The 13,469-nt window shown below is 41.9% G+C and overlaps 1 protein-coding gene and 1 pseudogene across 2 annotated transcripts in view; one reads left to right on the top strand and one right to left on the bottom strand.

Moving 5' to 3' along the window:
* Positions 1-13,469, bottom strand: part of PRKAR2A (protein kinase cAMP-dependent type II regulatory subunit alpha) — a 110,260-nt gene that overhangs the window by 41,212 nt on the left and 55,579 nt on the right. The gene's annotated exons all lie outside the window — the stretch shown is intronic.
* Positions 9,981-10,813, top strand: LOC140610348 (small ribosomal subunit protein eS4, X isoform-like; annotated as a pseudogene).

The raw sequence follows: 13,469 nt of genomic DNA, 5'->3' as shown, positions 1-13,469 counted from the left end.
AATACTCTGCCTGTCCAACAGGGATCCAGTATCCTTACCCAGAGAAAAATTAGGGAGAAGGGAGTAAAAGGACATATACTATTCTAGTATAAAACAGCACCAGGTAATGTTCTGCAGGAAGGTCTGCTTAGTCCCTGACTGGTACATGCTTCGGGTAGCTGAGCCAGGAAAGTGACAACAGGATGTAGATAATGACTAACTTTCTCCAAGCCATTCCTGATTCCACAAGATGAGGTCAGCTACATTTATCTCAGATCTGTCCTAAAGATTAAGACACATACCTTCCTGAGTTCCTAGACATATTGCTGCCACTTTTTTGCACCTTCATAGATTATTTTGGTAGATTTGAGGAAGCTGCATTGAGGACACACTATTAAATTGCAAGCCTCTTGGCTCTCTGTGCTCTTGATTAATATTGTCGTTAGCAGCCCAGTTTTCTAAACCAGAAATTTGCAACTCACCATTACTTCTTTCATTCACCTCTTACCCAATGAATACATCAAATTCTCCTTCAGAAATATTTTCATATTGGGGATCCCCGGGTGGCTCAGCAGTTTAGCGCCTGCCTTTGGCCCAGGGTGTGATCCTAGAATCCCAGGATCAAGTCCTGCATCGGGCTGCCTGCATGGAGCCTGCTTCTCCCTCTGCCTGTGTCTCTGCCTCTCTCTCTCTCTCTTTGTGTCTCTCTCATGAATAAATAAAAATTTTAAAAAAGAAAAAAAAAGAAAGAAATATTCTCTTATCTGACCTTTATTCAATGTACTTCAATTGCTACTTCTTGGTCCAGGACCTCAAAATATCTTCTTAGAAAAATGCATTTAAAAACCCTCACTTTAGGGATGCCTGGGTGGCTCAGCAGTTTAGCGTCCACCTTTGGCTCAGGGCGTGATCTTGGGGCCCTGGGATGGAGTCCCACATCAGGCTCCCTGCTTGGGGCCTGCTTCTCCCTCTGCCTGTGTCTCTGCCTCTCTCATGAATGAATAAATAAAATCTTAAAAAAAAAAAAAAACCCTCACTTTGGAGACAGATGGGTACATGACTATTATTATACTTCCTCTACTTTTGCATATGTATGAAAATTTTCATTTAAAAAGTTTAAAATAATAAGTCTGTGATGATGAGACTGACAGGATTTTACTGATAATGACATAGTCTTGGGCTAGCCTATTTCCAGGCTTGCTTTTTCTCTGATTTTGAAGGAAAGTACTTCAGTGACTTAGTTTGTTTTTATGGTTTTATTTTTTAAAAAAAGACTCAAAGGTTTTTTCAGTTATATATTTTTAATTTTTATTTATTTATGATAGTCACAGAGAGAGAGAGAGAGAGAGAGGCAGAGACACAGGCAGAGGGAGAAGCAGGCTCCATGCACCGGGAGCCTGACGTGGGACTCGATCCCGGGTCTCCAGGATCACACCCTGGGCCAAAGGCAGGCGCCAAACCGCTGTGCCACCCAGGGATCCCCTTCAGTTATCTTATTACTGATGTGTAGAATTGCTGACAGTTTTTTAACGTTTTTATTTTTTTCATGTGTTTTTATTGAAGTTCAATTTGCCAACATATAGTATAACACCCAGTGCTCATCCCATCAAGTGCCCTTCTCAGTACATCCCCCAGTTACCTCAACACCCCTGCCCACCTCCCCTTCCATAACCCTTTGTTCCTTTTCCAGAGTTAGGAGTCTCTCATGCTTTGTCTCCCTCTCCATTTTTTCCCCACTCAGTTCACCTCCTTTCCCTTATAATCCCTTTCACTATTTCTTATATTCCCCGTCTGAGTGAAACCATGTGATGTTCTCCTCTGATGACTTACTTTGCTCAGCATAATACCCTCCAGTTCCATCCACGTCGAAGCAAATGGTGGGTATTTGTCATTTCTGATGGCTGAGTAATATTCCATTGTATATATATACCACATGCTCTTTATCCATTCATCTGTCGAAGGACATCATGGCTCCTTCCACAAGTTGGCTATTGTGGACATTGCTGCTATAAACATTCGGGTGCAGGTGTTCTGGCGTTTCACTACATCTGTATCTTTGGGGTAAATACCCCGTAATGCAATTTCTGGGTCATAGGGTAGCTCTATTTTTAACTTTCTGAGGAACCTCCACACTGTTTTCCAGAGTGGCTGCACCAGTTCACATTCCCACCAACAGTGCAAGAGGGTTCCCTCTTCTCCATATCTTCTCCAACATTTGGAGAGTTGTTTCCTGTCTTGTTAATTTTCCCCATTCTCACTGGTGAGAGGTGGTATCTCATTGTGGTTTTGCTTTGTATTTCCCTGATGGCAAATGATGTGGAGCATTTTCTCATGTGCTTGTTGGCCATGTGTATGTCTTCTCAAAGGTCTTTTTTAAAAAAAGATTTTATTTATTTATTTTGAGAGAGAGAGAGAGAGAGCACAAGTGCACACATGCATGCATGCCTGAGCAGGTGGGGGAGGGTGGGGGAGAATCTCAAGCAGACTCCATGCTTAAGAGCACAGAGCCTGGCTGAGCACAGAGCCTGGCTCAGGGTTCAATCTCACCACCCTGAGATCAGGACCTCTGTCAAAATCAAGAGTCAGATGCTTCACCAACTGAGCCATCCAGGTGCCCCTCGTTTTTATATTTTTAGACATTAACCTAACTCAGGCAATAAATGTTACAGTCTTCAAGTCCTAAGGTGCAGCACTGTGATTTAAGCAAAAATAGTTATTTCCAGTAAAATTATTATTTTTGTGGAAAAACATTATGTCTTTATTTTCCAAAACTTGATTTTGAATTTCTTCCCTTTTCTTTTGAACTCCAGACTCACCTCTCTTTGCCTGTTCCCTCTGTTTCTACCCAATCTCTCTACTTCTTCCTGGTCTTGATCCCAAACCACTTCTTTCATCTTCTGTATAAAAGTCCATTTTTAAAAAAGATTCTATGTATTTATTCATGAGAGGCACACAGAGAGAGAAAGAGAGAGGCAGAGACACAAGCAGAGGGAGAAGCTTCATGCAGGGAGCCCAACGTGGGACTTGATCCCAGGTCTCCAGGATCACACCCTGGGCCGAAGGCGGCGCTAAACTGCTGAGCCACCAGGGCTGCCCCTAAAAGTCCATTTTTAAGTGTCTATGTGGTTGTTGCCCCAGAGTCTGTGTGATCTCCTATGAAGCCTCAAGAAAGATACTGAGTGTCATGAGATGTGTAACACCTACTGAAAACGAAGACTGAAAGAGTAGCACAATCCCTGGTTCCAGGGAATTTGTTTTGCCACAGTCTTCCAGCAGATGTCACTGGTTGGCAACACGAAACTGTACAAAGTGACAAGAACCTATCCAGCACAATTTCTTCTTCCAAATTTTATTTTTATTTATTTTAAAGATTTCATTCATTCATGAGAGACATACAGAGAGAGAGAGAGAGAGAGAGAGAGAGAAAGAGGCAGAGACACAGGCAGAGGGAGAAGCAGGCTCCATGCAGGGAGCCTGACGTGGGACTTGATCCTGGGTCTTCAGGATCAGGCCCTGGGCTGAAGGCAGCGCTAAATCGCTGAGCCACCCGGGCTGCCCTCTTCTTCCAAATTTTAATTGATGCTTCTGTCATCCAGAAATGTGGATCATCTTTTTAAAGATTTTATTTTTAAGTAATTTCTACACCTAATGTGGGGCTCAAACTCACAATCCTGAGATCAAGAGTTGCACACTCTATCAACTGAGCCAGCCAGGTGCTCCCAGAAATGTGAATCATTAAAGTATGCTGGTGAGAGAAAACCCTTTCATATTTACAAAGAAGTGAGCACAGATCCTGGTCACATCCTGAGGTGCTATGCTCTCCTGCTAGCTCCCGTGTAGAGTTGATTCAGCCTGTGTGTATTACTCAGCTTGGGCTGCCATAATAAATACCAGGCAGAATGGCTTAAAGAACAGAAATCTATTCTCTCACAGTTCTAGAGAATGGAAATTCAAGATCAAGGTACTGGCACGTTTTATTTCTCCTGGGGCCTCTTCCCTTGGCTCACGAGTGGCTGCCCTCTTGCTGTGTCCTCATATGGCCCTCTGTTTCTATGGTACACTCCCTGGTGTCTCTTCCTCTTCTTATAAGGACACCAGTCCTATTGGATTAGGGCTCCACTCTTATAACCTCATTTAACCTTAATTGCCTCTTTTTTTTTTTTTTTTTAAAGGCCCTTTCTCCAAATACAGTCATATTGGGCCTCACATAGGAATTCACAAGGGACAAAATTCAGTATGTAACACTGGGTTTCTAAATTATTTTCAGTAATGTTTGGTAATATTTTACCTGAAGATAGCTATTGGTGGAAAAAATACTGAATACTGTGAAAGGCTATCTAGACAAAAATCAATATTTCAGTCTATTGTAAGCATGTAAGCCTTAAAAGACAGGGACGCCTCATGAAGGAAGAGCACCTATCATGCAGAGAGGAGTGACTACTATGGCACCAGATGCACAGCAGACTCTACTGACTGGTCACAGTCATCACCAGATCAGATTATCCCTGCCTAAATATGGCATGATGCCAACACACAAATTTCTGATTAAAATGCTTTGAAGCTTCAATATACATTTAATAAATGAAAGGATTTTTCTGGGGATGAAGTTTTTTAATTAACAGAATCAGACTAACATTTCAAACTCAAAGCCAGTTAATACTACTTTAGGACTATTTCAAGAAAGCTGCCTTTAAAGAATTTACAAACTCTCTTCATTTGATGAATTTATCACATGACATAGAAGGACTGTTCTGTTAGAACTTAAACTTGGAAGGCACAGCTTTTCAGACAAGCTAGGGCGCGTTTGGGGTGGTATGTCCGTAGACAGGCAGAGCTTTTCAATTCTATTGCTTTGCAATGGAGACCCAGCATCAAAGAAGGGAAGAGCTCATCTCTGAAGCTACTACATGCACCAGGGTCTGAGCTTCAATCCACCCACCACTCACTCATTCACTATTTCCCTATATTCCAGATCCCTGGTCTGTTTCTTCAGTGGTGAGAAGCAATAACAATATGAAAATCATGTAAAAAGTGGGGAGTAGGAGGAGACATTTATTTTTTTTTTAAATTTTTAATTTATTTATGATAGTCACAGAGAGAGAGAGAGAGAGAGAGAGAGAGAGGCAGAGACACAGGCAGAGGGAGAAGCAGGCTCCATGCACCGGGAGCCCGACGTGGGATTCGATCCCGGGTCTCCAGGATCGCGCCCTGGGCCAAAGGCAGGCGCCAAACCGCTGCGCCACCCAGGGATCCCGGAGGAGACATTTAAAACACAGGGCTGCAGGGCACATGGGTGGCTTGGGCAGTTAAACATCCGACTTTTGATTTTGGCTCAGGTCATGATCTCAGGGTCCTGAGTTCAAGCCCCATACTGGGCTCCACACTCATCAAGGAGTCTGCTAGAGTCCCTCTCTCTCTGCCTATCCCCCCCAAATAAATAAATAAATCTTAAAAAAAAATAAAACACAGGGCTGGGCTCACAGGAGATACTCAACAATTGCTAGCTCTCTTACACTGTTTTACATTCCAGATTATTATTCAGTCAGACACACTGAGTTGTTGAAGTCTCCTGCAGTTTCTTTTTTTTTTTTTTAAGATTTTATTTATTTATTCAGGAGAGACAGAGGGAGAGAGAGGCAGAGACACAGGCAGAGGGAGAAGCAGGCTCCATGAAGGGAGCCTGATGTGGGACTTGATCCCAGGTCTCCAGGATCACGTCCTGAGCCAACGGCGGTGCTAAACCGCTGAGCCACCCGGGCTGCCCTCTCCTGCAGTTTCTGACATAGCACATGTCCTCACATAGCTAGTCATTGCTGAAATTCTTGGATCCCATAAGGAGCCCTATTCCCTACTTCTCTTTCCAATCTTATTTTATCTCCTTACTTATAGCCAGAGCAGCCAGATCCAGTTCATCCCCCTTTGAGTCTTAAGACATTCTTTCCCACAGAATGCATCCTTGGTACTAGTCAAACAGTAACCATGTCTTACAAATTCCAGTGCAATTTCTGCTTCCTCCCTCAAAGATGTGTCTCTTAATTTTTTTCTGCCCACAGTAATTTCTCCTTCTGATTTCTAACCCCTTGCTTTTGCTCCTTTCTTCTATTCATCCATTCATATTTACTGACGTTGTTCTAAATGTTAACTATATGCATCAACGAACAAAACACAAAACTTCTCTGCCTGATTGGAGCTTATACTCTAGCACAAGGACTAGATAATAAATAGGACAAATAACTTAAGAAGGAGAGAGTGAGAGAGACAGTAATGAGAAAATAAGTGAGGGAGATAGGGTGTGTGTGTGTGTGTGTGTGTGTGTGTGTGTTGTGTGTTGTGTCTTACTGAAGACCTAACTGAGAAGGTGTTTTGCAAATAAAGGTCTAAAGGATGTAAGCAATCTACAAAGATAGTTATGATGAGATACAGGAGCAAAAGTCTGATTAAATTGGACTCAAGGGAGAATAGAAGAGAAACTAGATACAACAAATATTGATTGCTCCTTCAAGGAATTTGCTATAAAGATATGCAGGGGGAAAAAGGGTGGTGGCTGGAGAGGGAAGAGTGTTTTTAAAAAGTTTTATTTTTATAAGAAGTGGAAATCAATACTGTGTTTCTCCACTTAGAAGAATAATCCAGGTGAAGGATAAAGATCATGCAAGATAGGGGCAGCCCGGGTGGCTCAGTGGTTTAGTGCTGACTTCAGCCCAGGGCCTGATCCTGGGGACCCGGGATCGAGTCCCACATTGGGCTCCCTGCATGGAGCCTGCTTCTCCCCCTTCCTGTGTCTCTGCTTCTCTGTGTGTCTCTCATGAATAACTAGATAAAATCTTAATTAAAAAAAAAAGATCATGCAGGATAAAGAGGAAGTAACTGCTAGGAGGATAAAGGGAAGAGGTCTAGTGTATAGGCGGACACTGGACTCACAGGCAGGTAAGGAAGAATAGATGTGGTGATGGGAGTCTATGGAAACTATCTTTCATAGCTTCTATTTCCTTAGTTAAGAAAAAAATCATCTGCCAGGAATGAGGATTCAGGATGAGGTGCAGGTTTTGGAATAAAGAAGGTATGAAAGGCTTATCTGGGAGAACAGAAGAATGAAAGAAGTATGGAGACACAGGATGATTGCAGGCATCCAGAGCCTACTAGTATTGAATGATCATGTACTGAAAGTAAGATTAGTCAACAGGGCTGTGTATTTTCCTTCCATCAAATACTGCTGTGGGGCAGATGCAGAGTAAGTGGACAGGTGGGCTGGGATCCCTGGGTGGCGCAGCGGTTTGGTGCCTGCCTTTGGCCCAGGGCGCGATCCTGGAGACCCGGGATCGAATCCCACGTCGGGCTCCCGGTGCATGGAGCCTGCTTCTCCCTCTGCCTGTGTCTCTGCCTCTCTCTCTCTCACTGTGTGCCTATCATAAATAAATAAATTAATTAAAAAAAAAAAGTGGACAGGTGGGCTTAAATAGAATGTAGTTTAGCCAAGCAAGTAAAAAGGAAACAGTAAATTGAAGGTATGTGCCACAGAGTGGTTATAATCATTGACTGAGGAATAATTTAAGGTTAGTAAAAGACGAAGGGAGGAACAGTGGAAAGAAAGATCAAGTTGTCAGGGTTGGAGCAGGATAGCAAAAGAGCCCAGGTGACAGCAGGTGGTGGGAGACTGGGATCACTGAGTATGAAAAGTTGTAATGCCTGGGGTACCGGTGGCTCAGTCTGTTAAGCATCTGACTCTTGATTTCAGCCCAGGTCTTGATCTCATGGTAGTGAGATCCAGCCCAGCATCAGCTTAAGATTCTCTCTCTCTCTCTCTCTCTCTCTCTCTGCCACTCCCCCTCTAAAAAAGAGTTGTAATGCTTGTCATTCCAGAGAATGACCAGAGGGGTGAGTGGCTGAAGTTGGGTGAAAGACAAGAGGTCAATGAATGGAAGGGCAAGACATTGAGAAAATCATCTATATGGAAATAAGAAGAAAACAGCCTATGCATTATTAGAGAACTAAAAACCAGGAGGGGAAGTGGCTGAGAGAATATAATAACGTGAAGTTTGAAGGCGAGGGTTGTAGGGAGGAGGGAGAGACAATGGTCTGGAAGCACTAAGGAGTATAGAAATATTTACCATTTACCCACCTCCTGTCTGTATTACAAGAAAGAAGGAAGAAAAGAATCACAATTTGAGAAGCCTGCAGGGCAAGCCAAGCTTCAGCTAGATCCAGAAGATGAAAGCTACATTCAGAGGTAACAGGCTGAGAATTTAGGGGATTTATATGAATACTGACCAAAAGGTCCAGAGGGTATAAGAAAGGGTCCTGAGAGATAAGAAGGGTAGAATTTAGGACTCCTGATACTTTTAGGTACATTATCACCTCGACTGTTCAAGCGACTTAACCTCTGCCTTGTCCTCAGTTTCTGCATCTGTACAGTGAGGATAATCATGGCATGTACCTCACTGTTAATGTGAGGATTATGTTCAATGACACAAGGAAGGTATTTACATAGACCTTAAAATTGTGCACCTAACACATAGCCTGGATGAAAAGAACATTAGCTATTCCTACAGGCTATTTTCTCTCCTGCATAATCATTTTGGATTCTTTTTTTTTTTTTAAAGATTTATTTATTTATTTATTTATTTATTTAATCATTCATGATAGACATAGACATAGAGAGAGAGAAAGAGAGAGAGAGAGGCAGAGACACAGGCAGAGGGAGAAGCAGGCTCCATGCAGGGAGCCCGACATGGGACTCGATTCCGGGACTCCAGGATCGCGCCCTGGGCCAAAGGCAGGTGCTAAAACGCTGAGCCACCCAGGGATCCCCCTCATTTTGGATTCTTTTAAGAATCTTTTAACTTAGCATTTGAATAATATTGAGAAGTTTTAAACCTTCAATAAGATTGCAAAATCTGGGATGCCTGGGTGGCTCAGCAGTTGAGCATCTGCCTTTGGCTTAGGGCATGATCCCGGAATTCCCGAATCGAGTCCCACATCGGGCTTCCTGCATGGGGCCTGCTTCTCCCTCTGCCTATGTCTCTATGTCTCTGTCTTTCTGTCTCTCTCTCTCTCATGAATAAATAAAATCTAAAAAAAAAAAAAAAAAAGGATTGCAAAATCTAAGGAGGAGGGATTATTGTTTGAGTTCTCCACAGAGTTCAGGCCTGAACACTGACAGCTCAAGCAGCAATTCATGAACACCATCCAGGACCTCTGGATGAGATATCACTGTACTCTCCATCTCCCAGATCTGTCCTACAGAGGTCAAGAGACATTACTAATCATTTGGGGAAAAGAAAGTAGGGATGTCTGGGTAGCTCAGGGGTTGACTACCTGCCTTCAGCTCAGGGTGTGATCCTGGGTCTGAGGATCGAGTACTACATTGGGCTCCCTGTGAAAAGCTTCTCCCTCTGCCTATGTCTCTGCCTCTCTCTGATGACTGAAAGGAAAGGAAAGGAAAGGAAAAGAAAAGAAAAGAAAAAAAGAAAAAAAAGAAAAGAAGAAAAGAAAAGAAAAGAAAAGAAAAGAAAAGAAAAGAAAAGAAAAGAAAAGAAAAGGAGGCCAAGAATGAACAAAATGGAAGGTAATAGCTCATGGATCTCATACCAACCTTAATCCATACTTAATTTCTTCTCCATAATGTCTCACTACACATAAGAACATAGTTTTTTCAATCTCCTTTCAACATACTTTGGTGTACAACCTTACTAAAGGCTTTCTGAAACATAAATGAGCAGATTTTCTCAAAGAAAAGGACAAAGGGATAGAAAAGGGATTCCTAGTCTCACTACATATTAGTTTATATGACAATTTAAAATCAAGGATTCCCAGAATGAGGGGATATCAAAGAATGATGTGATACATACAGCTCACACACAGCAGGTTTGAAACACATTAACATCCCCACTATACAATCAAATAAACTCTGGATGTATCCAAAAGTCAAACATTTTAATTATAAGGAAACTTCCAGAAAATATATTTATTAGGTCTATAAAAGGGGAGGGGAACCTTCTCAGCTTAAGAGCAATTATTTAGCTCTTTTCGTGCCTAGTGCAGCCATGGCTTGTGGTCCCAAGAAGCACCTGAAGCATGTAGCAGCTCCAAAGCACTGGATGCTGGATAAACTGACCAGTGTGTTTGCCCCTCGCCCATCTACTGGCCCCCATAAGTTGAGAGAATGTCTTCCTCTCATCATTTTCCTAAGGAACAGACTTAAGTATGCCCTAACAGGAGATGCAGTGAAGAAGATCTGTATGCAGCGTTTTATTAAGATTGATGGCAAGTCTGAACTGATATCACCTGCCCTGCTGGTTTTATGGATGTCATCAGCATTGACAAAACTGGGGAGAATTTCCGTCTAATCTATGACACCAAGGGTCGTTTTGCTGTTCATCGGATTACACCTGAGGAGGCCAAGTATAAGTTGCACGAAGTGAGAAAGATCTTTGTGGGAACAAAAGGAATCCCTCATCTGGTGACTCATGATGCTCGCACCATCCGCTATCCTGATCCCCTCATCAAGGTGAATGACACCATTCAGATTGATTTGGAGACTGGAAAGATTACTGATTTCATCAAGTTTGATACTGATAATCTGTGTATGGTGAATGGAGGCACCAACCTGGGAAGAATTGGTGTGATCACCAAAGGAGAGAGACACCCTGGTTCTTTTGATGTAGTTCACGTGAAAGATGCCAATGGCAACAGCTTCATCACCCAACTCTCCAACATTTTTGTTATTTGCAAAGGCAGCAAACCATGGATTTCTCTTCCCCGCACAAAGGGTATCTGCCTTACTATTGCTAAGGAAAGAGACAAGAGACTGGCAATCAAACAGAACAGTGGGTAAAATGGTCCCTAGGTGATGTGATTGAAAGTCTTTATACTTAAAGATTCTACAGCATGGGAAAAAAAAAAAGAGGAATTATTTTTTAAAAATGAAGATATATATATTCTCTATATATTCAATAAATACTTAGTGTTTGCTATGTGCCAGGCAGGCAGTGTTCATGGAATCAGTCACGTACTAAAGTTTTTTTTTTTTTTTTTTTTATTTATTCATGATAGTCACACAGAGAGAGAGAGAGAGAGAGAGGCAGAGACACAGGCAGAGAGAGAAGCAGGCTCCATGCACCAGGAGCCCGATGTGGGATTTGATCCTGGGTCTCCAGGATTGTGCCCTGGGCCAAAGGCAGGCGCCAAACCACTGCGCCACCCAGGGATCCCAAAGTTTTTGAGTCCATAAAAAAATAGCAAAATTAAAACAAGTAGCATACCAAGCAGGAAAATTTTGCATTAAAAATTTCAAAAGGTTGGGCACCTGGGTGGCTCAATTAGTTAACCATCTGGCTCTTGGTTTCAGCTCAGGTCATGATCTCAGAGTGGTTGAGATCAAGCCCTGCATTTGGCTCCACACTCAGTACAGAGTCTCCTCAGCATTCTTTCCCTTCGCCCTTCCCCTCTGTCCTCCCTCACTCATGTTTTCTCTCTCTCTAAAATAAAGAAATAAAATATTTTTTTAAAATTTCAAAAGTTCAAAAATCATGATAGAAATTTACTTAAACTTATAAAAAACTAATCTGGATCATAATAGATCAAAGAGAAAAATATCACCAAACTAGTACTGTATAAAAAAATAAAAATTGATTTCTCATATTTGGAAAACATTCATTTTTGTTAATAATCAAAGGAGTGCCAAATAGAACAATCTGAAGTACTATTTTATTTTATTTATTTTTATTTTTTTTTATTATTATTTTTTATTATTTTATTATTTTTAAGATTTTATTTATTTATTCATGAGAGACACAGAGAGAGAGAGGCAAAGACACAGGCAGAGGGAGAAGCAGACTCCACGCGGGGAGCCAGAAGTGGGACTTGATCCCAGGTCTCCAGGATCATGCCCTGGACTGAAGGTGACGCCAAACCGCTGAGCCCACTGGGGCTGCCCTAAAGTACTATTTTATATCTAAATTAAAGTAGGAAATACAAATCAAAACCACAATGAGATACCACCTTACAGCAGTGAGAATGGGGAAAATTAGCAAGGCAGGAAACCACAAATGTTGGAGAGGATGCGGAAAAAAGGGAATCCTCTTGCACTGTTGGTGGGAATGTGAACTGGTGCAGCCACTCTGGAAAACTGTGTGGAGGTTCCTCAAAGAGTTAAAAGTAGATCTGCCCTACGACCCAGCAATTGCACTGCTGGAGATTTACCCCAAAGATACAGATGCAATGAAACGCCGGGACACCTGCACCCCGATGTTTATAGCAGCAATGTCCACAATAGCCAAACTGTGGAAGGAGCCTCGGTGTCCATCGAAAGATGAATGGATAAAGAAGATGTGGTTTATGTATACAATGGAATATTCCTCAGCCATTAGAAATGACAAATACCCACCATTTGCTTCGACGTGGATGGAACTGGAGGGTATTATGCTGAGTGAAATAAGTCAATCGGAGAAGGACAAACATTATATGGTCTCATTCATTTGGGGAATATAAATAATAGTGAAAGGGAATAGAGGGGAAAGGAGAAGAAATGGGTAGGAAATATCTGAAAGGGAGACAGAACATGGAAGATCCTAACTCTGGGAAACGAACTAGGGGTGGTGGAAGGGGAGGAGGGCGGGGGGTGGGGGTGACTGGTTGGCGGGCACTGATGGGGGCACTTGACGGGATGAGCACTGGGTGTTATTCTGTATGTTGGCAAATTGAGCACCAATAAAAAATAAATTTATTATTAAAAAAAATAAAGTAGTAGGCACCATCTATGTTAGTGAGATGGTGGTGAAAGAGAAGCCTTTGTAGGGTGTCTTTCTCTCTGCATGCAGCCTATTCTGTAGACTGCCTCTAGAAAGCAATACACAGAAAAAACCCAGGCAATGATCAGTTTCTGACCAGAGAATGCTACCCAACACTATAATTGAGGAAATAATCTTAGTGGCTCAACAGTGTATGCAAGAAATGAATACAGCAAATTTAGAATACCAGAAATAATATGTATTTTTAAAAACAGACATTTTCCAAAGAAGACATTTAGATGGCTAACAGACACATGAAAAGGTGCTCAACATTACTTATCACCAAGGAAATGCAAATCAAAACTATAATGAGATACCACCTCATACCTGTCAGAATGGCTAAAATCAACAACATAAGAAACAACAGGTGTTGGCAAGGATGTGGAGAAAGGGGAAACCTTTTGCACTGTTAGTGAGAATGCAAACTGGTACAACACTCTGGAAAACACTATGGAGGTTTCTCAAAAAGCTAAAAATAGAATGACCCTATCATCCAGCAATCACACTACTAGGTATTTACCCAAAGAATACAAGAGTACTAATACAAAAGGAGATGTACACTCTAATATTTATAACAGTATTATCTACAATAGCCAAATCATGGAAATAGCCCAAGTGTCCATCGACTGATGAATAAAGAAATGTGTGAGTGTGTGAGCACATGTGCATGTATAAAATGGAATATTACTCAACCATAAAAAG

The sequence above is a fragment of the Canis lupus genome, chromosome 19 (assembly GCF_048164855.1).
Source record: "Canis lupus baileyi chromosome 19, mCanLup2.hap1, whole genome shotgun sequence".
In the NCBI taxonomy this organism is placed as follows: Eukaryota; Metazoa; Chordata; class Mammalia; order Carnivora; family Canidae; genus Canis; species Canis lupus.
Note: the sequence above shows the minus strand (reverse complement) of the source record. Positions and strands in the feature narration are given on the sequence as shown.